This window comes from Hyperoodon ampullatus, assembly GCF_949752795.1.
Source record: "Hyperoodon ampullatus genome assembly, chromosome: 17".
Lineage (NCBI taxonomy): Eukaryota > Metazoa > Chordata > Mammalia > Artiodactyla > Ziphiidae > Hyperoodon > Hyperoodon ampullatus.
The window spans coordinates 25,054,023-25,081,587 of record NC_136930.1 but is presented as its reverse complement, the minus strand read 5'-3'; positions in this window follow the sequence as shown (position 1 = coordinate 25,081,587).

Here is a 27,565-nt window from a genome sequence, read left to right as displayed (position 1 = left end):
TTTAAGGTGCTGTATTCATTTTACTTATATATTATTTATAATATTTGATTATGTATCTTTGTTGGAGATTACACTTTCCCTTTCTTTTGATGTCCTTTTTATACCTAAGTATCAAGTTTTTGACAGTCTTATGAAATGTCAGGACATGAACCCTTTTTTTCTATTCTCTATAAATTATTTTTATAAGAATGATATTATATTTTCACTAATAAAGATGTTGTGAAGTCATTTGAGCATGGATTTAGTAGTTTTATCATGGATTTGGATTCATTTAATAACAATAAAACATTTCAATTTTTCTCTTTCACCTTGTGTCAGTTCTGGTTAGTTTTTTTAATGAATTTTTCCATTTCCTCTACATTTTCATGAGTAGTAGTATAAAGATGTTAATAATATATTCTAGTTTTTCAATATCTCTAGATTCTGTATTGATATCTACTTTTTAATTTTTGGCATTGGTTATTTGTACTTACTCTTTTATTTCTATGTTTTCTTGAGTTTTTATAAAATGTATTGTATTTTTCAAAGCACCAAATTGTTTGTTGATTATCTGTATTATATTTTTATTTTATTACTCCCTGATATTCCTGTTATTATGCCTTTCTTTCTATGTTTGGTACATATAATTTATTGTTCTTGCTTTCCTTGAAGATCTCTATGATTTCTTTGTAGATCTCTCTTTGTAATATATTGTCAGAAAACATAAATGTGTTCATTCAGATTGAGACCCATTATATTATCCTGGAGGATGGAACCATTTGTTATCATGAAATATTCCTCTTTAGTTATAACATTGTTTTTTGTTGTAGATTTACTCTTCTTAACATTAACATAGCTACACAAACCACATTTTGTTTACTGATTGCAATGTTAATACAAATAATTCCATATGACCAGATTAAAAAAAATAATGACATCTTTTATAACCATGGTGCAATTACCAAATTAAGAATTTAACAATGGTACAATCCTGTAAACTAACTTACAAATTTTACCTTATATTTCTTCATTTTTTTCCACTATGGCTTTTTTTTTTTTTTTCTGTTCCAGGATCAAATCCAAGAGACCACTGTGAAATTAGTTGCTATTTCTCATTATTTTCCTTCCAAGTAGACAAGCGACAGTTTACTTCCACTTTATCTTGATTTCTAGTTGCTGTATATTATGGTTCCAAACTAAAATGTGAATGCTCTACTAGGCAACCCTTCCCTTCTTGCACCCCATCAAGCCCTGAACTCTAATTTTATACTCCCATTCCTGCAAAGCTCTGAACAGTATCTAGTCTGTTAAGCTTTCTGTCTTGGCTCATCTTTATACTTCCATCTTCTGGATATTGGCTAGGTGATATTTTACAACACTGGTACTTCTTCCATGTGTTCTAGATATTCTGTGTGGGAGAGTTTGTGCAAAGCATCTTGTCCACCTTTAATCAAAGTTCAAATCTTTAACATTTTTATAATTAATCAAGACTGAAATGGTGCAGTTATTCTACAGTCAACATCCCTTTCATCTGTAAAGCAGTTAGACCTATTAAACAATATATGTGCATTCTTTCATTTGCTAAATATTTATTGAAATTCTACAGTGTATGATTAATTTGTAGCATGCTAAAATCAAGACAGTTTATTTTCCCTCTGTGTTACATCTCATACAGACATATATATCTCTCTCTCTCTCTATATATATATATATAGCACATATTTTTCTGTGCTAAAAGTATCCTTTTCATATACAATGAAAGAGTGAACAAATATTCATCATTCAGCAGATTTTTTAGTGCCTACTGTTCTACCATTCATTGGACATAATTTTGGAATTGGGAATTTCAGAAAAAATTTCATAGACAATTAGCAATAATAACACAGCTATGGGCAAGAGTAGAATTATACAATGTATTCAAAATGAGTGGCTGTTAATAAAATTAATAGAATTCTGGCATTTTTCCTAGTTTCTATCCAGGACCAAAGTATGCCACTGATCCATCTAGAGTATTTAGCAACATATATTTGAGTACTTTGATAAAGATGGCATGTGAAGAAGAGAAACTAGGACAAAACCATAAAGCAAAAGAATTAAATGTCAAACAGACAAGACTTTTATGTACCAAAATTTCCAGAGAGGAAAAATGTCTTGTCTTACTAAATCTTCTTCTTTCACTACACCGTATATCTTTCTGGAACATGCATTGCCAAGTTAGACTAGCAAGAGAATTCAACTCTAACTGTACTATATAGCTGAAAAAACTCAGTGCAGATAAATATTACACAGATCATAAAGAATGATAGGTGTGATATCACATGATCGAATGTAACTTGATATTCTCCTCATTAGCATTGGCCTCCTCTGAAGTAAGTTAATAAAGGTGGGCTTAGACTTGACTCTCATTTTCAACTTAGAACTCAATTACTTATATTTATTCTGTTATAAATGTTGTGTTTTAAGATTCCCTGTCAGATTAGAGACAAACAAGTGTGATTACTGAAAATAAAATGTGATATAATAAAACATCACTTGAAGCACAACCTAATAAGTAAACAATTCTAAAGGTTAAATAATGTATATTATTGAAAAATGTAGTATATATAACACAGCCCATCACTTTTGATCTATAAATTCAAATTAAACACTAAGCACATTGTTAAATTTCAATGACATCAAATTTTATCATTTTGTGGAGACTCACAATCTTTGAAAACCTGTCTTGCAATTAACTATTATCTATATCTATCAGAAAGGGTGTCTTTATTCTTACTGATATATTTAGTTACATTGTTTCATCATTAATGTTTTCAGTGTTATTAACTCCAAAATAGTACTCTATGATTTAACTTATGGAAATGAGCCAGTATCCCAGTAAACAACATAGTTGCAAAAGACATGGCACATTCATTTGTGCCACAAGAACTGTTCAAAGTGTCTTAATATTATTTCTTTTATCAAACCAGCACAAATCAGTGAGTTTGAAATTTTAGAAATGTCTTTGATTTTTGAAATAATAATAATAGTAATAGTAGTAGTAAAAAAAATAGTTTCTTTAAAAATCAATCTTAAGTGATATGAAATAGGAAGCATAGTTTTGTAGGTTCTCAAAGTCTTTTTATATTTAATAAACTGGTTTTACTAATTTTTCTAAGTAAAAACTAAAATAAAAAAGCTTATTGAGAGAAAAATAAAGCATACATGATTTTAGTGGAAAGACTTAATCTGTGTTCCAGTGCCATCCACAAAATGCCTCAGCAGTACTCTTCAAGGGTCAAGTAAGACATCTGACTCTCAAATACTTCTGGGACTGAAATGACTTTGGAAAAAATAAAAAAGAAAATGACATATTTTGAAAACACCATGTTTACTCAAATCACAATAACCCTAAGTCACCAAAAGAATGTTTTCTTGTACCCTCAACTCTTAAGTAAGTTTTTTGCCCTCATCCTACTACTACTCTTCAGAAGAATTGGCAAGCTCTCTTTCCAAACATAGTCTTCAACCCCATCTCAATTCATTTCATTGAGCCTTGCATGTGTATCCCCCACATTAACACCATCTCCTGGATACCTATACACAGATAACACTCTATTCTCCTCAAGACTGCTCCCTCACTTGTCTCTTACACACTGAGCAGGTGATATTGACTTCTGTTGCACAGAGAAAAAATAGGAGCTATGACACTTGAAACCATACTTTCCGTCACCTATTTACAAATAATAGCACGTGTTTGCTAGGTTGAAAGAAAAATGGCATCCAAGAGACACCCACCTTCTTATCCCCATAAGGTGTGAATATGTTACCTTACGTGGCAAGAAAGACTCTGCAAATGAGATTAAGCTATGAAATATGAGAAGGAGAGATTATCCAAGTGGGCCCAATCTAACACATGAGTCTTAAGAGTGGAGAATCTTCCATCTGGGGTTAGAGGCAGATGCGACTGCTGGAGAATGGTCAGAGAGAGAAGGCAAGACCGTGGATTCTCCCTTAGAGTCTCTATGAAAGAAGGCAGTCCTGCAGACACATTGATTTTAGCCCAGTTAGACCCAGTCCAGATTTCTGACTTAAAAAGCTATAAAATAATAAAAATTTTGCTCTCTGAAGCCATTAAGTTTGTGGTAATTTATTATGGCAGTGTTACAAAACTAATATAGTGGATATACACATTACCTATATATATATTCCAATACCTATATATATATGTGTGTGTCAAATTCCAATACCTATATATACGTGTGTCAAATAAATATATATAAGAAGTATAATAAGAAATTTTGAAATGATAGTCACTTCATGTTAGTGGTTATTTGTGACAGACATGTTCACTGAGGTTGAAAGTAGAAATAAAGGGACACACCTTTGTCAGCAACTATTTTCAATTCTTTCTAAATTGTTTATTTTTTTTTAAGAATAATATTTTTTGGATAATGAGTGTAAGAAATACATTAAATTTTTAAAGAGATATTTAAACTTTTAAAGAGAGCAAGAGAATGAAATCAATGTAATTCAGAAAATTTATTTGCAAAAATGTTGCACACATCTTCCTCTCTACTTATTTCTACTCTTCTGGATGTTCAGGAGTGGTTTTGGCCCCCGAGGTGAATATGGGTTCAAACTTACTAAATTAACTGTCTGTGTAGATGAGGCCATCACTCCCATCATAAAAGTACCTAAATCAAAAGGTATTGTGACAGTTAAGTGAGTTAATGTCATGCCTGACATATAGTATATACTATAGAAGTTTATTAAATAGCAATTAATAATAATTATTAATATTATTTTTCTGCACTACACACAATCTTGCTTGGAATGTCCTCACTTGTATGCACTCTGATCTCTTATTTGTATTAAAACTCTAACTCTTGTGTCTTTGATCATAAGAAACTTTTTCTTAGTTTTAGCAAGTCTGTTCCACCACTACTTTTGCCACTAGTCTCAAATTGAACATTCTCCACTAGTGGTAGCATCTATCCATAATTATGTAAAACTGAATTCTATTTGCTTTTCATTTTGCTGCCAAATTGGTCTTTCTTTTTGGAAAACATTAAGATCTGCCAGGAATTGAACCTACTTCTGGAATTTAACCTTCCCTTTAGAAGGGGTTAGCAGGCTCTCATGAGTCTTGGCTCTTAGTTATTGAATAATTGGAGTCTGAATATTATGACTGAGCAGGTCTTATTCAATGCTGAGCAAAGGATAATTTTCTTCCCTCATTCCCTCATCCTAACTGAAATGGCTCTCTGTTCCAACTGTAAAACGCACGTGAAAATATTGTTTTCCACCTTCCATTTAACTTGAAATCTGAAACTCAGAAGTCTTTATATCTATGTTTTATTTAAATATTCAAAGACTTTTCTTATAAGTCAGGTCAGGGGAAAGACTTTCATAAAATGGGTGTGCTTAAAGTGCTCTGACCTAAAGAATTTCTCTGCTTGTGAGACAAGAAACCTGACTATCTGATTAAACATACAAATTCAATTGACTATAAGCACACCTAACTCAGTGTTTCTCTTTTTTAAAATGATTATTGTTATTTAAAACTCACTCAGTATTCTTAGCAAATCTAGGAAACAGGAGTTTTTTCTCCAACTCACTTCTTTACTTTTAAAGATGTCATGAACATACCAGATTTCATGTAAGAAGTAATTTTTAAAAAGACATATATATATATATATATATATATATATATATATATATATATATGAAATTTACAAATGCTATAGTAATATGGTCAAATCTCGATGAAAGTAATAATGAAGCAACTTTGTCTAAATAGAGAAAATAAGGAAAGAACAAATGATTCTAATTGGAAGGAAGGAAGAAAGGAAAAATGTTGGTAAGCGTTAATAAAAGTGATTACTTATAAAGTGGATACTAAATATTACTGCCATTATGACTATGACTACAACTATGGCATTTAATGAGCATGTATTATGAACCAGGAATTTTTCTAAATGCATAGCAACTAAATGTATAGCATTACTTAACTCACCTAATCCGAATTGCAGTAATGCTTTCCCAAGGGAAGCAAGTTATAAATACATTCCAGAGTAATAAACATCACCGTCAAAGGACTAAAAGTTTTGGGTACACAAAAGTGAGTCAAAACATGGGGTATGACTGAAAAACAGTAGAAAAGAAAGTTGGATTGAAATAACATTGTACACAACTTGAATGTCACAGCAAGACATTTGATTTTGATGACTTTGTGATAAGATGCCATCAAAATAATGTAAGTAAATAAAGTTTTCAAGGATGACCTATCTTTTGAAAATATAACATTTTCAGCAATGTGGAGGTTAAATTCAGTAGTCTGGGCAAGATGATGAAGAAATAAAGATAGGGTGAGAATAGATAGTAAAATAGAATTAAAGAGATTTTCAGTGGTACAGAATTTGATCTTTAAATGCTGAGATTGAACTGCCAATGGCATACCTTGCAGAGAAGGCTAGAAATAGAAATTTATAATCATAAAGATATGAGCAATGCCTGAAGCTGATAAGCATATAAAGTCAAAAAGAGACAAATAAATAATGTCAGATGCCAGAGATAGAGTCATTCTAGCAAATGAGGCTGGGAAGAGTAATAAGAGAAGTAGATGAGAAGAATATTATGTGGAAAACAAAATCAGGAGAGATTTTCCAATAAAAGAATTCATAGTGTCAAAGGGGCAGATGTTAGCTGATATAATTACAGTTGGATTTTGAAAATAACAAGACACCGATGAGGTTAGAAAGAGCAAGTTAAATGGAGCAGTGGGAATGAAAATTAGGTCATAGAGGATTAAGGAACTGAATGGTTAATTAAAAAAATTAATATACTTAAAATAAAATTTCCAAATAAAGAGAGGGCAAGAGATGATTGCAATTGTTTTAATGAGGGAGGTGGAGTTAAATTGGAAACATTGTAATGAAAGTAATTGAAGTAATTTCTAATAGGCTACAAACTACCTAGGATCAGAGAATAGCCAGTCCTCAATAAACACACGTCTGAAATATATTGAATTATCAATAGCTCTTAGGAGAAAACATATTTTTAATATTTTGGATTGCCTATATAGAAATTTTTATATTTTTCAAAGCTAGGAAGAGATAGAGACAAGAGAAATATGACTAAATAAGATTTTTAAAAATGTTTTTAAATGAAAAGAAGAACTATTTACCATGGAAATCTTGTAATTAGTCTCCAAACAGCAAATCCCATGAAATGCTCATTGTGTTTGGACATTTAATGAAACTAATAATAAATGTAATGAAACTAATAATAAATGTAAGAATATCACTGGATTATTTGTTGTTCCTGGCAATATAGCTAAAAATATAGTCTAAGGGTTAAAATTAAATAAAATATAGCATTTCAAATACTTAAGCAATTTAGCTATAAATAGATATATATCAAGTATTTATGTTGTATTTTGTTCAACAGTAATAAACATCATTGTGTGAGGTATTAATGTATGCAATAATCTGTGTGAAACATAATGCTTATTTAATGTTAATGCTTATTTTACTATGTATCTTATGTTACTATTTATGTATTTATCTTATTTATCTATTCTCTATTAATGTATCTGTTTATCTATTAATGTTATTATTTTATGTTACTACTTATTTAGTAAATATTTATTTACTTATTTATGTTGCCTTTAAGTCAGATTACTTATGAGGAAAAGAGATGTGCAGATATGGGAGAGGAGCACATCAGACAAAATGACAACCTATGATTTCTCATTTCATCTCATTTAAAATGAATCTACATAATGTTTTCTGAAAACTGTGTTCCTCCATGTTTTCTCCACAGTTTTTCAGGCTCATTGCCTTAGCAATAGTCTTGTGACTTAAATGGAGTCAGGAAAGCAAAAGAGAAGTAAGTTTTCTGGAAAAATGTACATACCCTCTTGCGATTTACAGGTAACTTTAAACAGCCATCATGTTCACTCTCCCCAATTCATAAGCCCTCAGTAATACTCTGGAGGCAAGATAGGTATTGTAACCCCCGAGTTTTGGGGGTAAGTGAGGAAGTTGTACTTTGGCAGATATTCTTTCAAATTTTCTATCTAACAGGCCTGAGAAATTACACACACACACACACACACACACACACACACACACACACAGACTCTGATTTCTCTCAGAGTAAAGATTAAATTCCTTACAATGACCTGTAAAGTTCTAGGTGATCTGTCCCATCCTTTATTTCCCTAAATTTCTCTCTTACCTCTCCTCCTCTCCTTAGAGCTTTTAGTCAACTCTGACCATTCTTGCATCCTTAACATTCTTAGGACTCTAGGCTGACTTCCCCATTACGGCCTCTGCATTGGCCATTTCTTCTGCTTAGGCCACTGTGCAGATACGCACATGACTAATTCACTTGCCTACCTCATACATCTACTCAAATTCTTCTTCACAATATACTTACCTTGTTCTCTCTTTTTAACACTACAGACCACTTCCATGTGCAAGCCTGATCCTCTTCCTCTGTTCTTTATTTTAACAAAAATTCACTCATCTTGTTTAATGTATAATACACTCATTTATTTTGTTTACTTTTACTATAAGGTAAACTCACAAAAGGTACGAGTTGCTTTCTATTTTATCTCTGATAGACCTAAATTAAAGAAAGAAAATAATAAAATAAAAGAAGAAAGAATAAAATAAAAGAAGGCATAGCTTAGTGAATACTGAAAGTAATTGAAGAAAAGGGAAGAGTAAGAAAGATGAGAGAAGAGAGAAGATTGAAAGGAACAGGTAAAGGTGAGAGGAGAGAGCTGGGGAAAGAGGTAGGAGCAGAGATGAAAAGAGTTTTCTCTCTTCATCAGCATCTTCAGGTTCCTTATCACGACTGCAGTCATGAAGCACCCATCCTGTGGATGGCTAAGCCAGAGAAGAGTGATCAAAGTCTTTCTCTCACCCCTTCATCCAAAAGAATCTAGCCCGGGATGTCAAAATTGCAGACATTATCAACTTTAGACTTGTGTATTAGCTCAGGCAGCTGTTGCTTCTGCTGTCATTTTTGTATTTCTGTCAAAAAAAAATCATGCTGACATGTCTATTTTAGAATTCCTTTGAATCTCAGAAAGATCCTTTTCTTCCATAAGTTTTACTTAATATAGGCTGGTTAGAAAAAGGATGTATCCCTTAAAGGATGAAGCTGATGCTTCTAACGTTCCAGTTCTCTAGGTACCAACATTACCTCTTTTTACCATAAAGACAGACACAGAGCTAATGTCTAAAAGGAAACAGGAGTTAGATGATATCTGTACACATCATCTTTTAGGGGGTTTGCTCTCATAAGAAACTATAAGTATATCATGACTGATATTTCTAAAGTGAAATATTTAACAGCTATAATTTTTAAAGTATTAAAAAATGTAGTTGAATTTGAAAAATAATCATTTGTATGATAAATACCTTTTTTAAAATACAGACTAAATTTATTATTTATTTAAATAATCAGTCTTCCAAAGTATTTAAATATAATATAGCTTATAAAAATTGATTTTGCATAGTTATTATGACAGGTATTGTGAAATGTCACTTCATATCCTTAAAGAGCATAAACGGTTAATATAGTTGATAAACTTTATTTTGAATGTAAACATAATATGAAAAGAGGCAAGTATTTATTTTTTTTAAATAATTTTATTTGTTTATTTTATTTTTGTCTGCAATGGGTTTTCATTGCTGTGTGTGGGCTTTCTCTAGTTGCAGTGAGCAAGGGCTACTCTTTGTTGTAGGGCATGGGCTTCTCATTGAGGTGGCTTCTCTTGTTAAAGAGCACCAGCTGTAGGTGCGTAGGCTTCAGTAGTTGTGGCACGTGGGCTCAGTAGTTGTGGCACACAGGCTTAGTTGCTCTGCAGCATATGGGATCTTCCTGGACCAGGGATTGAACCAGTGTACCCTGCATTGTAGGGCGGATTCTTAACCACTGTGCCACTAGGGAAATCCCAAGCATTTATTGATTTATCTAAATAATTGTTATTGACATGCATGCCATATTTAATTCTAATGTGACCTTAACAAACTAATCTGAGATAAATAAAATTTAAAATTATACTTTGTGTATTTTGTAAGCAAAATGAAAATCATTACCTTGGATTTTTACCCCTAAATGAGACAGATTTCATTTTGTAGTTTCATCGATCATTTAAAAATGAAATGTTATCCAAAACTTTCTCACTCAACTTCTTTATGATATTCAAATTAAAGACTCAAGGTTAAAAAGAAAATAATAGTTGGATCAATGACTCAAAATAAAAATAAATTATAGACTAAAGAAAAATCTACCTTCTTATTCCTAACTGGAGCCTCCCAGATAAAATGTTTTTTTTTTTCTTTCTTTTAGAAAAATCTGTGACTGTAAGCCAATTACCATTGGCTTTCTAGTTCATTATTTTTCTATAATTATGTCACAGTTCTGGGTGTGTATGAGATGAAGAAAGAAAAGAATAACTAATGCCCTTTTAAGGAAGGGAAGTTTCTAGCAAAGGTAGTGGTTGGGTAAAAACAAACAGATATGTATGTCCACTATAAAAACCCTTTTCCCCCCCTCTGTCCTCATCTCTCTCTCTCTCTCAACAGCCAGATATGTCCTGCAAGTGTTCTTTTTTTGACCAAGCATTTAATTTTTCTCCAAAATTAAGATGTGAGGTCAAGTTCAAGCATACACAGATTATATTTTAATCTCTTAAGTAAAAGAGGAAGATGTGAGGTAGAAATAAAAGGGAACACAATTTTTTAACTTTTACTCTTTAAAATATAATTATTCATAAATTGAGGAAAGAAAGATTTCCTGGAATGTTCCACTGGCTTCTTAGCATGACTTTTGTTGTTTTTGTTGTTATTGCTATCCAGAAAGTGCCTGTGAATCATTTGACTAAAATGTTTAGCAAAAGAATATCAAGGGGGACAAAATTTTCAGAAATAGTTTGAATTGAAATGTTAGTCATTTTTCAACCTAGAAGAGATAGGAAAGCAAATTTCATGGGTACCCTATTTTGCACATTGCCACAACACAAGGAAAGTATGTAGATGGTTAAGTAGATAGATATATATGTGTGTGTGTGTGTGTGTGTGTATATATATATATATATATATATATATATATAATATATGTTTAACATGTATAATATATACATGTTAATACAAGCCATGCACTTAACTATTAGAAATTTAGAAGTATCAAAGTTTTTTCAATGTTTACATTTGATTCTATCTTTGTTAAACAAATGTAGCTTTATTTATGAAATCTCCCTACTGGAGAAATATTTTTCATGGTACTAAACTAATGTATTTTAAGTCTGTTATACTTATTAGCTTTAGAAGGCTTCAGTGCATATGTATATAGATCTTTTTAGTAGCATGTTACATAAAACAAATAACATTTGACCTCACAAAATTCTAAAGACTTAAGTTGTCAAGTATCATTGTTTTTCTCATGTAGTTGAGGGAATTTACCTTGAGAAAGGCTAATTAACAGGTCAGAGGTCAGACTGAAGCTCAATATCAGTGCTAAGTCCCAATTCCAGGTGTCTTTAATTTTTACAACTCTTTAAAATTTTAATTCATTAACAAATTGTTAAATGCATATTTGATTAAAAACTAATGCATATGTTAATTCATTAGATGGGTTTTAAGCAATTACTGTGTTGATGTAATAAAAATTTTGAAAAATATTATGGTTTTATTTTAATTTATTATGATATAGTTTGGGGAATGTGAAAGCAATGAATTAAAGACCCTCTCACTGCTATTTATAGAGATGTTATAATGCCCAGTGTTTGGAAAATTTAATGCACTTTTCCACTTGCTCAACTTGGTGCTAAGGAGCTACTTAAGTCTTTAAGAAATTCTGATCCATTTATTAAATGCTATTGTTTCATAGGGTTGACAGGTATTAATATCCTTTTATTGCAAGATTTCTTGAAGAGTAGGAGAAGTTTGAAAGATAGTGAATTAAGTCATTTATTCCAAGATGCAAGATGCTCATACTAGGGTTACAACAGATGACCATTCTTACTTCTTAAATCAAATAACATTCTCATATTAGGATTGTGCTTGATATAGTCCAATAAAAATATATTTTTTCTCAATAAATAAATCAGTATACACCCGTTAAATAGCATGATGCTGGCCTTATTTGTATTATCTTTATAATTAATAGCTCTTGAAACATACAGCTTGTTGATTAAGTTTGCATTGCTTTCTCTTTAATCCAGTAAATAGAATAGAATTGCTATTTTCCAATGTTTTGTATTCTGCTAGCTTGATGATTTACTACATTTTTAGGCAGAATAAGCAAGCAACAAATTAACTTCTATCCTCAAGAGAGAGGACTTAAAATTTTATTAGACCAGTTTCATAAAGCAAGAAGGTGATTCTAGTCTGTCTATCCATACACAGACTTTGATCATATAAAAATTAATCCCTTTCCATGTCTTTTAGAAAGAAATATGGAGCCAGATTTATTTGTCTTAGTCAATCGGTTCTCTTGATGTTTGTGATGGATTGGCCAATTATATTTTACAATCTCAAGGGGGAAATTAGGCAAAACTTGTGCTTCATGTGATTTTAAGTCTGATGATTTCTATTGGAAATCTTGTAGTAGCCTCTGTGCAGCCTATAGGCTATATTCAATGTGCTTTTAATGGATTTTTGCATTGATGAGAAACAATAACGTAAACTGTTGTAAGACCTTTTGCAAACTATGTGTTTAAGTTGGTCATTTTCCAGTTCTCAATGGCTTTCTGATTCTTTTCCAAGTAATTGCTGTTCTGAGCTTTAATATAAATAATTACACACAAAAATATATGCCATCATTTGCTTTCTTATTGATATTGCCAAAGAAACATTCAGTTAATTCTTATTTTCATCTATCCCAAAACTTTATGGAAGAAATTTGTTTTAGCTGAGGTCAGCTTAGAATGCATTATCATATCAGAGATCATAATCTTTAACTCAATTTAGAATTCCTGGTACTTTGTAGAAACATCTAGGTAATCCATTTAGCCTATTCGTTGATTCCTGTAGATACAATGTAGATAAAAACAACAACACATTTTACTAACAATACTAAGATAATTATTTTATAAAGCTCTAATATTTAATATTTATATAATTCATAAAGTAGAAAATATTATCCTTATTTAATGGCATAGGTACTGTGTATCTGATATGTGAAATTACTTCAATAAAGTCACCAAATTTCTAAGACATACATTTGAGTGTCCAGTCTGGGTATGCAAGACTAGTGTTCTCCAATTTTTGTCCCTAGACTAGAATCACTATCATCTGCAAACTTGTCAAAATCATTAGGAACACCCAGAAACTGGAAATGAAAATTCTCAAACACCACTCCAGAACAACATATCAAAATCAGAAACGTTGGGAGTAGGGTGCAACAGTATGCATTTTAACAAGCCCTCCAGGTGGTTCTGATGCACACTAAAATTTTAGAACTGTTTCAAACTATCAAACCTGTACTTGTTAAATGACTCCCTCCAGGGAAGGTTTTGTGGTTCAACAGACATTAGTTAACAAACATTAACAACAAGTTACATAAGGAATGAAAAATAGAAAATGAAACTGTAATTATTAGTAGATAATATGATTATTTCCACAGAACATCAAATGAATTTATTGACAAATGAATAAAACTAATTTGAAACTTTAGTAAAGTGGTTGTAAAAAGGTCAGTATACATATGTTGTCTGTATTTCTACATATAATCAAGAAACAATTAGTTTCTTGATTATAAATATAAAATTATAAAATATATTACTTAAAAATTTAAACAAAGATTCCAATTAATGGAGAAAAAGCCAACAAAAATTTGCATGAAACTTAAAAAACTACAATGTAGGACACTAAAGAAGACATAAATAATCAATTTAGTATTTAAATTTTGTGCATAGAAAGATTTACTTCCATAAGGATATTGCCTTCTCAAAATTGTTCTAGAAATTTAATGGCATTCTAATAAAATTCCAAATGGAGTTTTTATGGCTTTTCCTGGTTAATTTTAACTTGCACATAGGAGAACAAAGATCAAAGAATATCCAAGACTGTCTGAAGAAAAGAGGGAGGACATTACTCTAAAATACATGAAGACTTATTATAAAATCTGCAATAAACACAACAGTTTTGCTCAGGAGTAGAAAAGACAAATTGGCTGAAGGCAATAAAATAAAATTTTTGAAACAAACATTCATAGAGAGGAAATTTTGATATCCTACAAAGATAGCATAGCAGATAGTCAAGAATAAAATAGACTGAACAATTAGACAGATAGAAAAGACATGTTTATCTTTATAAAATAGAAAAGAGGAAATAAGAACAAGATGGAGGGTGGGAAAGAAGAAAGGAAGGGAGGGAGGAAGAATGAAAAGTGGTTTGGAAAAAAATTCAGGTAAACCTGAATTTTACAAACCTGATGTAGGGAAGAATTTCTTTTCTCAATATAATATAATCAATATATACATGTATGTATACATGTATAAGAATTCATATACATTAAAGTTGAGAAACTGTTTATCAAAAGATATCTTAAGTGAAAGAAAAGCTATAAACTGGAAGAGGATAATAGTATATTCTAAGGTTAATATTCAAAAATTTTAGTAACCAATAAAGTTAGAAAAAATTCAAGTAAACATTTTACAATCCTAATGTAGGGAAGAATTTCTTAACTCCTCTCCCCCCACCAGTATCAATATAATATAATCAGCATATTCATGTATGTAATATGTGTATGAATTCAAATACATTAAAATTGGGAAATTATTTTTATCAAAAGACATCTTAAGTGAAAGAAAATCTATAAACTAGAAGAGGATAATCGTATATACTATGATGAAAATTAAAAAAAATTTAGTAATCAATAAAGCCTGGATATGGATCTATAAGAATGGAAATCAGTTTTAAATAATATATACATACTTGTTCACATCAACTGCAATTAGTCAACAAAGGAGTAGTATCAAGAATATATAAATAACTTCAACCAATTAATAAATTAAAATGAACCGTGTATAGAAAAATTACAAATGACAGGTTCTGACAATTCATAGAAAATAATGCACATATGTCTTTGAACAACACACACAGGAACAAAAACCCAAACAAACAATTAACAAGAAAAATACAAATTTAGATCAAAATGAGACTTTTTATCCCTACACCTCTACAGGATTAAAACCTATGATAATAATCAAATGACAGAAATAATATGAATAGAGGTTTTTTCTAGTGACCATGCAAATTGTTAAACCCACGTTGGACAAACATTGGTATTATTTTTAAAATTCAAAAGTCTATTAAATTTATAATGACTCTATTAGGAGTCAATCTACTTCTAGCCATACAAGCAAGAGAAAATGTTATGCATTCAAAACAAGAAACAGGTACAAAAAAATAGCACTGCATTTTTACTAGTAGTGAAAAATGGGAAACAACCCAAATATCATAAAGTAGTGAAAAAATGGGAAACAACCCAAATATCACTGAGAAATTAATTGTGATATATACATACAATAGAATATTAGAGAATAGTGAAGACTAAATGTAGTTATATAAAATGACATAGATGAATTTTAAATGACAAGCTTCAAGTGATTTAAGCAATTGTCAGAAGAATATGATCATTTTTATACAGGTCAAAAATAGACAAAAATAACTGTACACACACACACATATATGCATTATGTAGCAGTCAGAAGTCATTAAGGGGATGATCCGTGGTATGCTGGCAAAATTTAATAATAGACTCCCCCCGGGAAAGCACAAAAAGCTTTCATAGCATTGGAGCATTTATGTGATGTAAATCCTACTGCCATGATGGTGATAACAAACCATTCATGTGAAGAAAGAATCAAGACATAGAAAAACAAGAACATCCTGACATTTTATTGTCTGCATTGGTTATCCTAACGAGAAACTGAAAGTAATTATTTTCCTGCTAACTCCACTTCCTTACAGCCAACAACTGTCCCTGTCCTTCAAATTATTTGCTAAAACATAAACTCCAAAATTATGTGGGACCATATATTTACATAATCCAAGGAATTTATTTTCTCCTTTTGCTTCACCTCCATGTAATTGAAACTATCAACCAACCTCAGGAACTCCCTTCCTTTGACTTCGTGGATGTTTCAATTTATGGTGTCTGCATTTCCTTTTAAATTCACATCAGGCCATTTGCCCTAAATTTCATGTAGGTTCTGGCCTTGTTAGCTACATTTGATGTAATACATAAATGTGATCCTTTCAAGGATTAAAATTCAGAAAAAGTGAGGTGAATATTCAAATGTACCTTTAAAATATGTATCATTTTATAATTTTAATTATAATAATTAATATTAATTATAAAGCAAATTCTTGAGTCCCAGCACAGACCTGTAGAAATCAGCACAGTGCCTTTCCCAAAATAGATACTCATTTAAAGTTTATTGATCAAACATGAAAATCTTCATCTCCAAAGGACCTCATTTATCTGCTATGTTCAAAAAGTTTTATTGAGGTATAATTAACATACCAAGAACCGCAATATGCAAACACCTATGAAAACCTCACCACAATCAAGGTAATAGACATATCCAATGTCTTCCAAAGTTTCCTTTTGTCCATTTGTGGTTGCGGTGAGGTTCTTGTTGTGGTTTTGTTTTGTTTTGTCTGTAGTAAGAAGACTTAACATGAGATCTTCAGTGGAGATTATCTCAGTCCTAGACATTTTGAAGTTCTTTTGAATTCTCACTCAATCTTTGAAAATCTAATTGAATAATTTGCATTGCAAATTGGCACATCTATAGTAAACTATTCATATGCTAAAGCATCTCTTACATTTGTGGTGTTTATTCAAATATTAGAATGTTTTATTACTTGACTGTGTTTTCTGGGAGGAATACAATGAGGAATATTATTTCCTAGGGGTCAACAGAGCAAATGCATAACTTTGATATAGATTTTTTTCTATTTGTGTTTAGTTTCTTTCTGCGTAGCATGCTATCTCCATATTGTATTTTATCACTGACAATTTACTTTGGTAAATTAAATGTCAAGTTGTGTGATTTTTGTCAACTAGACATCATCCTTAAATTTTATAAGCATAGATAGAAATATTGAGAGGAAGTATATCACCCAGATGCCTTAACCAGGTAATGTAGTTTTTAATTAGCTTCTTGAATGTCAGGTAGAGTTTCCTTTCCACAGAGATTTCCTGTTCTGTGCATTTTACCTGTTTTATTTTTCTTTTCTACCTATCATAGGTTTAGTTACAGTATGCAAATGCAGACCTAAAACACTGTAAAATTAATATTTATATAGAAAAAAATTAAAAGTGAAACAGATACTGTATTTAAGCAGATGTGATCACATAAAATGAACTGCAATTTTTAACAACTCCTGTATATAATTCACAGGTAATTATAACAAAATTTAAACAATTGGCTCCACCATGAAAATAAATTTGTGAAATGTTGACATGAAAATCATTGTCTCACATTGGAAATAATGTTTATTCTAACAGTAGCTACTACTTGAGATTGTAAGAAGATGCAATTCTGAAATGCCTTTTAGAATGATCTCTTTTAAAGATGATATAGTGATAGGAAATATGAGCAGAATATAATTTAGAGGCCTTGAATTTTCTCATTCATTCACCTAGCTATGTATTTTACCGTACTCAAAATACTCAGTTGCTTAAGTATGTAAAGTGCTCTACACTGAAAAATTAGTGGGGGAATATAAGGAAGCCTGGAGATAGAATAAGATAAATTTCCTTAGTATTTAATATAAAATAACCTGAAAGATCTTCTGATTTTGTCACTTATCAACTCTCTAATTTCTGTGTATTATGCAAACCCTCTAAACTCCTATTTATCAATAAAAATAACAAAATAAAGAAATTAATGTCAATGAGTTGTAATAGACAGAATATACATGATGTCAAATTATATGTAAACCTTCATGTAAGGACTTAATGATTTAAAATACTGGATGCAATGTACAAAATGGTAGCCAGTATTAGTGGATGAAACTACACCATATTATTTACTAACAGGTATTAAGAATTTTTAATATTCTAGGGAAAGGAACAGCATAGAATTCAGTCATTGAAAGAGTTAACATCTTAAGAAAAAGGAAAGAACCTGAAAGATGAAAATATAACTACAATATAAGACATATATCATATATGAGATACTATATTTAAACTTTCCAAGGGAATCTGACTCATTTTTGGAGATACAACAAAACTGCTACCTAGAAAAGCTATTGACATACAAAGACTCAGTATTAATAAGATGAAAATATGAATCTTTCATGGAGAGAGAACAACAGGTACAAAGGTCCAAAGTCAAGAGTCTAGTTATTTGGACAACTGCAAAAAATTCATCACGGCTGGAAGGTGGAGTGTAAGAAGGGTTTGATAACAGATGAGTCTAGACATCTAGGAGGGAGCAGGTGAATATTTGCTTATGTGTTTCCCTAGGGACTTCTGATTTTATCCTGATGTTGAATGTGGAGTCAAAGATTTTTATTTAGTATAGGGATATTCTCATGTTTGTGCTTTATAAAGATGACTTTGGCTAGATATTAAAAGCAGACAAACTATTTAGTAGGCCATTACAGCCACCTATGGGAGAAATGATGAGTCAATGTCCTGAACTAAACTGGATATAGTGTCTATGAAGAGAAGTGGGCAATGGACAAGTTAAAGGAACAATGAGATGATTTGAATGGGAGGACCATATATGGTAAGCTGAAGTAGTAGGCTTTTCTCACTTGGGGAAGTGAATGATGATTTCTGAGACAGAAGGAAGGCAGACAAAGTAGAAATACTTAATTACAATAGGAGAAGCGTAATGGTGTATTCTTTTTTTTTTTTTTTTTTTTTTTTTGATGTATTGACTTTAAGAGGAAATGAAAATTTTGGAAAATCAGACAACTTCTTGGCTACGTTGAGCTTCCTTCCTCCTATGAAACAGCATCATGGTGCAATCACATTCCTTACTCTTTGTGAAACCTATAATAACTTATATGAGACTTTTGAAATCACAACTAAGACTTTACATCTCTTCTCAGTTTGCTCTTATCAAGTATGACACACAGTCTGTCAACTTCAGGAAAGTGTAAAGTAATTAGACAAAGTTTTGAGAAACCAGACTTCAGTAGTTTCATTTCACTAAATATAAAGATAAATCATCTTTAAACAATTGAATGTGTCAGTATACTTTCTAATTAAATTCAAAGAATTTAAGAAAATTTCTTAATATTATAAAATGCTTTCCTCATTAAAATCAGTGTGATAAGTTTTATTGAAAATTTAAAGTCTAATTTTCTACTTACTAACTCTCTCATAGTACAACATTATGCAAGGATCCTGATGTTGTCCTGTTTTGCACTTAATAATTGAACCACATAGAAATGCACACTATTAATTCTCTATTTGTTTTTTCACTTTCACACGGTAATATATTCAAGTCAGAAGTTTTAGAAAATATCAAAAATGCCAACCACATATTGGAGTGAATATTATTTTTTTAATAGTACTTGGGAAATAAGTGAAAATTTTGCCCAAGTACCCACAGTGTTCCCTCACTGACCTCTCAAAGTTTTGAGTATATTTATTAAATTCTGAATCACATGGTTATTTATTGTTTGAAATGCATGGCATCCAAATTGTAGTTCTGGTAATACTGCATTAATGTATTTATATGACAGTACCAAATCTTACATTATTTCCATTATAATATTTTTACATAAGCCTTTATTTTATTAGTAGACATTTTCAAATCTCTTCTCTTTAGATTATTTATTGAGAAATAACTTAGTGAAGAAAGGTCATGAAATTCTACTTTTGGTGGAGGGCTCAGATTTATCCTAATAGAAAGTACTAGAGCTATTATCTCTGAATGAATGAACAATGAACACAATGATCTTTCTTCTTATGTTAGTTTACCACTATCCTCCACTCATGTTTACCTACTCTTTGCTTCACAACTTTAGTATTTTTATGACAATCTTTCAAGCATTATTAGATATGCAATTCAGAACTGAAAACTGCAACATCAAAAGCAAAGCTCTTAGGTTGAAATTTTCTTGTTTATATTTCTAACTAATGGTTCTGAACTGTACTATGATCATTCAAACAGAAGTGATGGTTATGAATGTATTACCTTTTCTTGTTTGCCTCCATTGGGTATGTCTAAGAACCTTGTTTTGAAATATTACCTAGAGTCAACATTAGACTGCATACTGACTGCATACTTAATGCTCTAGTTATTATGAGAATGTCTAACTGAAGATATAAATGGTAAAGCTTCCACTTTGTAGTGAGTTATTGAAACACCACATGATGGAACAGGCAGGAAAGATAAACCTATTGCAGCATATAATAATGTCCCATCTGCCAACACTGACAGTCTTTGTTATCTGGTCTTTTCCTCACACAAGTGTCTCTCAATAACTTTGATAACATTATTATTATTCTATCCTAGATACATTTTTCATAAGCAATTATTAACAGCTTTGTTTTTAACAAGAGTACCATGAGTATCACGGTCTTTTTGCACACATTTGCTGGTGCATTTACATATGTGTGGCTTAATGACATTGCAAGCCATACTGAACATAATTCTTGAAAGATGTGATTAGAATTTATGCCCTAATTTCCTAGAGCTCTTACTTCCACCGAAATAAGTAAACATCTTATCACTTTAAGTTATTCATTGTAAATTCATGTATGTTAAATTAATTTTCAAACTGAATTCAGGAATCACCCAACTGATGAGCATAGTAAATTACTGCACAATGAAGCAGGTTGCCAACTACAGTAGGAGTTGTTTACTGAGATTTTTCTGCACAGATCTTAGCACATATAAACAGAGTTAGTTTACCCACTTATCACTTTAACTGCTAAGGCACTATACTGTAAGTGCTATATGTCATGTCTACACTGTGAACATTGGAAGAAGGTGCTTCGTTAGGCAATTGTATAGTTTCTCTGTTTTCTCCCTAAAGCAAATGTAATACACTACCTTAAATGCAAGATGGAAGACTAGTTATCTCCAAAACAAACACAGCTGTAGCTAAAATAGTACTACCTTCACAACCAGTGTGTCTTAGTCTGGCCTGAAGGAGTATACCTAAAGACAAAAAAGCATAGTATTTCCACATCTAGTTTGTCATCTGAAACTGCAAATAAGAAAGTTTATTGTAGGAAGGATAAAAGGAGTTTATTCCTGGTTAGTTTGTAGGGGAGAATTGAGGTTCAAATGTCATGTCTAGGACCAAGAATTATAGATCCCAGGGTAGCTCTTATTTTAGGCTATATTAGAATTAGAATGTAGATATTAAACTTTCTTATCCTATTTCAGGAGAATCTAAAAGGTGAGGTTTTCTAAAGACTAAGTGAATTTTGGCTGATTTTTGTATATTGACTACAGATATTTTAAATATACAAATTAATAAATTTACCTATTAATTTAACATATATTTATTGAAAACCTCCTATATGCCAAGCATCATATTAATTACTAAGAACTTGTTGGTAAACAAAAGGAAAAACAAATCTCTGCATTCCTAGAGTTTGCACTCCAGTTAATGAAGATGGACAGTATAAAAACAAATAAAATATAGGCTATATAGGTGGCATTGACTGCTATGGGGAAAAATTAAGCAGAAAATGGGATATTAAATATTACAGAGTAGAGGTTGCAATTTTAAGGAAGAATGCAAGCAAGGCCTCCTTGTAAGTAACATATATGTAAAGACCTGAAGGATGTAAGAAAGTGAACTAAGGGATTTATAGAAAGAGGAAAGAACATGTTAATAGCCCATGAGGTGAAAACATTCTTGGTATGTTTCAGGAGCACCAGAGAGGTTAATGATTCTGGAAAAAAATATGAGGAGAATATGAATAATAGGATAAGAGTTTTGAGCATTTACAAGGAAACAAATAATGTGAGACATTATCAGCCACTGTGATGATTCTGACTTTGAATGGGTTAGAAAAGCATTAAAGGATTTGGCCAAAAGTTTAAACATGGTCTGACTTACATTTTGAGAGAATCATTCTGGCTGCCGTTATGAGATTAGACTGATGAGGGCTACAGGAGGGGTACAAGTAAAGTGTGTGTTTTTATCAGTCAGATAAGAGATGATGGAGGCATTCACCAGTGTGGAGGTCATGGTATTAGTGAGCAAAGCCTGAATTTTGGATGTAAGCTGAATGTATATTTGCATAGAATTTGCAAGTAAGTGTGCCAATGAGAAAAAGAAATGATTCAAGAAGGATGCAGGGGAGATAGAGAAGGGTTGTTGGAGTACAATTTGTGAGTAGACGAGAGTAGACAAACTCTAACACACAAAAGGTTGGCCTTGGATAGGAGCCAAAGACGTTTATGTAGCAGTGAGTGAAAGGGAGAGTATACATCACAAATGCTGCTCATGGAGTAACTTTTTTTATTGCTTCTATTTTGCCCAGAGAAAGAGAAAAGAAAATAAACAGATATGACTGACTAAATGGTTTCTGGGTATATTTAGAAGCTCACTCTCATTTAAGATTAGTGGGCATGAGTTTAAAAATCATGTAGTTAACACATTCTTTTCCAGCCACATTTAGCTGTGCACCTGTGGCAGGAAATAGGTTTACAGCTGCATTTAACCTGGGTTGTGTATTAGTCAAAATATTAGTGCCAGAGCTCACAAACCTAAGGATCAGATCTAGATTTAATGGGCTCACCTTGCTTGGTGTAGCTTCCAACACCTCTTGGAAATGGAAAGCTGTCTTCTATCAAGACTACATTTTCCAGTCATTTTTCAGATTTTAGCATAGTTTGATTAAGGCTCAAGACATAAATTTAGAACTTTTTAAAGAAGAGTTTATTTATTATGTCACTTTCAGTATGTAATTAATGTGACATTATAAATATAGTTTATTTTTTCATTTCAGCATAATAATATTATTACTTAATAATTTTAAATACAATATTTAAAGCATCAATTTTCTTTTCTTTTTTTTTTTTTACTGTACACGGGCCTCTCACTGTTGTGGCCTCTCCCGTTGCGGAGCACAGGCTCCGGAAGCGCAGGCCCAATGGCCATGGCTCATGGGCCCAGCAACTCCGCGGCATGTGGGATCTTCCTGGACCGGGGCACGAACCCATGTCCCCTGCATCGGCAGACGGACTCTCAACCACTGCGCCACCAGGGAAGCCCCAATTTTCTTTTTAAAATCTTTTTTTGTTTGTTTTTTTAACATCTATATTGGAGTATAATTGCTTTACATTGTTATGTTAGTTGCCGCTGTATAACAAAGTGAATCAGCTATACTTACACATACATCCCCATATCTCCTCCCTCTCACGTCTCCCTCCCAGCCTCCCTATCCCACCCCTCTAGGTGGTCACAAAGCACCAAGCTGATCATGTGGCTTCTTCCCACTAGCTATCTCTTTTACATTTGGTAGTGTATATATGTCCATGCCACTCTCTCACTTCATCTCAGCTTACCTCGCCCCCCAACATGTCCTCAAGTCCATTTTCTACATCTACATCTTTATTCCTATCTTGCCCCTAGGTTTTTCAAAAACATTTTTTTTTAGATTCCATATATATGTGTTAGCATACAGTATTTGTTTTTCTTTTTCTGACTTACTTCACTCTGTATGACAGAATCTAAGTTCATCCACATCACTACAAATATCTCAGTTTCATTTCTTTTTATGGCTGAGTAATATTCCATTGCATATATGTGCCACATCTTCCTTATCCATTCTTCTGTCGATGGACACCTAGGCTGCTTCCATGTCCTGGCTATTGTAAATAGTGCTGCAATGAAAATTGTACATGACTTTCTTTGAATTATGGTTTTCTCAGGGTATATGCCCAGTAGTGGGATTGATGGATCATATGATAGTTCTATTTTTAGTTTTTTAATGAAGCTCAATACTGTGTGTCTGTATCAATTTACATTCCCACCAACAGTGCAAGAGGGTCCCTTTTCTCCAAACCCACTCTAGCATTTATTGTTTGTAGATTTTTTGATGATGATCATTCTGACTGGTGTGAGGTGATACCTCACTCTAGTTTTGACTTGCATTTCTCTAATGGTTAGTAAAGTTGAGCAACCTTTCATGTTTTTGTTGGCAATCTGTATATCTTCTTTGGAGAAATGCCTATTTAGGTCTTCTGCCCATTTTTGGATTGGGTTGTTTGTTTTTTGATATTGAGCTGCATGAGTTGCTTGTATATTTTGGAGATTAATCCTTTGTCAGTTCCTACATTTGCAAATATTTTCTCGCATTCTGAGGGTTGTCTTTTCATCTTGTTTATGGTTTCCTTGGCTGTGCAAAATCTTTTAAGTTTCATTAGGTCCCATTTGTTTATTTTTGTTCTTATTGTCATTTTGCTAGGAGGTGGGTCCAAAAGGATCTTGCTGTGATCTATGTCACAGAGTGTTCTGCCTAAGTTTTCCTCTAAGAGTTTTATAGTGTCTGGCCTTACATTTAGGTCTTTAATCCACATTTCCTCTAGAACAAGATTCAAAATGGGTTATATACTTTGTTTAAAAGCTTGACAGTATAAAGTAACCCTAGCTAGGTAACTAACAGCCAAATTCTGCAACTTGTAGGTGATTTTAAATATTTGAGTCACTTATAGACACTTGAAACCACTGAATGCTAAAAAACAGGTAACATAATCAGATTTACAATATCAAAGTTAGTCTGAATGCTTCTTGACAAAAGGTTGAAGGAAACATACCTTAACATAGGAAGACGGATAAGATGTTATTGAATCTACAGGGGAAAATAGTAATGTCATTTCCAAAAAAGGTCATGTCAGAGAAAATACAAAGAAAAATCAGAGGTAGAACTGTCAGAGATTGAAAATGGAGGGTAGTGAGGCTGGAGGTATCAACAGTGACTTCTTACTCTTTGGCTTGTGTGATTGGATGGATGGTACTGACACTCATAAAACTGGAAAACACAAACAAAAATTATGTTTGAGAAGAAATGTTAATTTTTCTGAGGCTGATAGATAACAGGGTGTAGTTCAGTCATCCATTTCAAAAATGTTACTTGAGAAGCTAATTGTAAAGGTCTATAACTCAGAAAAGATTTTAGGCTAAAAATGTAAGCATGGGGCTTCCCTGGTGGCACAGTGGTTGAGAGTCCGCCTGCCTATGCAGGGGACATGGGTTAGTGCCCCAGTCCAGGAAGATCCCACATGCTGCGGAGTGGCTAGGCCCGTGAGCCATGGCCGCTGAGCCTGCATGTCTGGAGCCTGTGCTCCACAATGGGAAAGGCCACAACAGTGAGAGGCCCACGTACCACAAAAAAACAAACAAACAAACAAATAACATGAAAGTCATCCTCATATGGCAATATGTGACATAATTTACATGGGTGAAAGACGTTGTGGAGAAGATACGGATGGAGAACTGAGAAGAAAAAAGGCCACAAGAATGTTACATGCCAGGTTACACAAAAATTAGAGGAAAATGCTGCTAAAAGGAGATTGAGAAGAATAAAGTTTTAGGCTGAAAACCGAGGGGCTATGTCATGGACACGAAGGTAAAGGAATGTAAAATACAGTAAACAAACAACAATGTGGAATCATTTTCAGAGGCTAAGTACATTTGAGAATAAAAAAAAATGTCAAATTAACTCTGATGGAAGACTTTTTGTTGTTAGCCATGATTGTCTAGATAGAGAAATGGAAGTGGAAGTGTATTTAGAATGGCTTGAAGACCAAGTGGGAGATGAGGATATGAAGGCTGTCTATTTTGAAGTGAAGCTGTTGGTTTTGATATGGTTTACTTGACATAGTATCTAATAGATTTGGAAGCAGCTGAAGGAGAATATGTATGGGACAATAAGGAGAGATAAAGAGAAATAGATCCTTCAGGTTGCTCTAAAGGCTGGAGGAGATGAAATTCAAAATATTGTTAAAAGGAGGAAAAGCAGGGAAAATTACACCATTTTAAGATGGATATAAATAGGCTGGGTGCAGATATAATTAAGTTTGTATATTTGCTGCAGGAAGTTGAAAAAGAATCTATTTATCAAATAGGAAGTCAATATAAGGATTGGATTGAGATGGCTAGAAAAAATTGTAAGAGTATTTATCCATACTTATTATGTGATCTGAGGTTCGTAATCTTGATTCGGTAGTGGATCCCTTCTATCCTGCTGTGGAGTGTGCTATGGTACTTAAGTATAGGCATATGGAAAGAATATAGAAAGTTTTCCTAGGTTTTTACTCTGCTTAAATGGTAGGACCAAATGGCAGAGGAATAAGGGATTTTAGGTAATGGCAAGAGTTTTATTAAAATAACGGTACTTGCAGTCTTACAATGAGGTAAATGAAAGAGAATGCTGATGAATTGGAAGAAATATAGAAAAGTCAGTACACTGGATAATACTATGAGATCAAAGAGTAATTATCATAGAGGTAGTTGCACAATCTAACTGAAAAGAGAACACACTGTGGGGTGCTAGAATTCACACTGTAGGAGGAAGTTCTAGGTGGTAACAAGATCAACATTGTAAGAGAGCACCAAGGGACTTCGAGAAAGTGATAGTGAAAGGAAGAGATCATAGGAATGAGAAAACAGGGAACGTAATCCTTAATCTCTGTCTTCCTGAATGAACACAGGGCTTGACATGAAGCCCGAGAACAAAAAACAAAGAAACAAAAAAAGTTCTCAAAAAAGGCTATGCAATCTATCTTTTTTTTTTCTATAACATAAGGAAAATAGATTAGACTCATTCGTTGAAAGAAATGGGGGTACGTGACAAAAATTCCATTTTTTTGATCCAGAAATTCATTGTGTGTAAGTAAAAATAAACAATTGAGAGAAAGGAAGTGAGAGAAGATTGGGAGTTTGGGACTGACATGTGCACACTGCTATATTTAAAATAGATAACCAACAAGGGCCTACTGTATAGCACAGGAAATTCTGCTCAATATTCTGTGATAACATAAATGGGAAAATAATTTGAAAAGAATAAACACATGCATATGTGTAATTGAGTCACTTTGTTGTTCACCTGAAACTAACACAGCATTGTTAATCAACTATACTCCAATAAAAAATAAAATTAAAAAAAAATGTAGGGAAGTAGCTGGCCACGGAACTACAATTTTAGAAGGTACTTTGTAAAGCTTTGAAAGGAAAGGGTATATTTCTTGGTCAGAAACTAGAAGTCATCGGCTATTGTGGAGGCAACGGTTTGGTATATGTTTGGCCAGGTAGAGGGTCCTATATTTTAAGGGGAGATTGAAAAGAAGAGTTAATGAAAAACCCAGTTCCTCCTTAACGGTCACTTTGAGGTTTTAAACATGCAATCAAGTTTCTGTAGGCCTTATGTGTCTCAGCTTGGCTGCTGATGAAGCAAAATTCCAGCACCCCACAAACTCTACTGCCTCAAATATGGCTATGTTAATCTCAAGATTGACATTTTAATTTTTAGTAGTATAAAAGGAAAAAGAATTATAAACAGCAAATAATCTTCACCAATTCATGAAGATTATTATGGACACTACAGTTGCTTAGTAATATATTTTTACATAAAATTGTCTGCTATG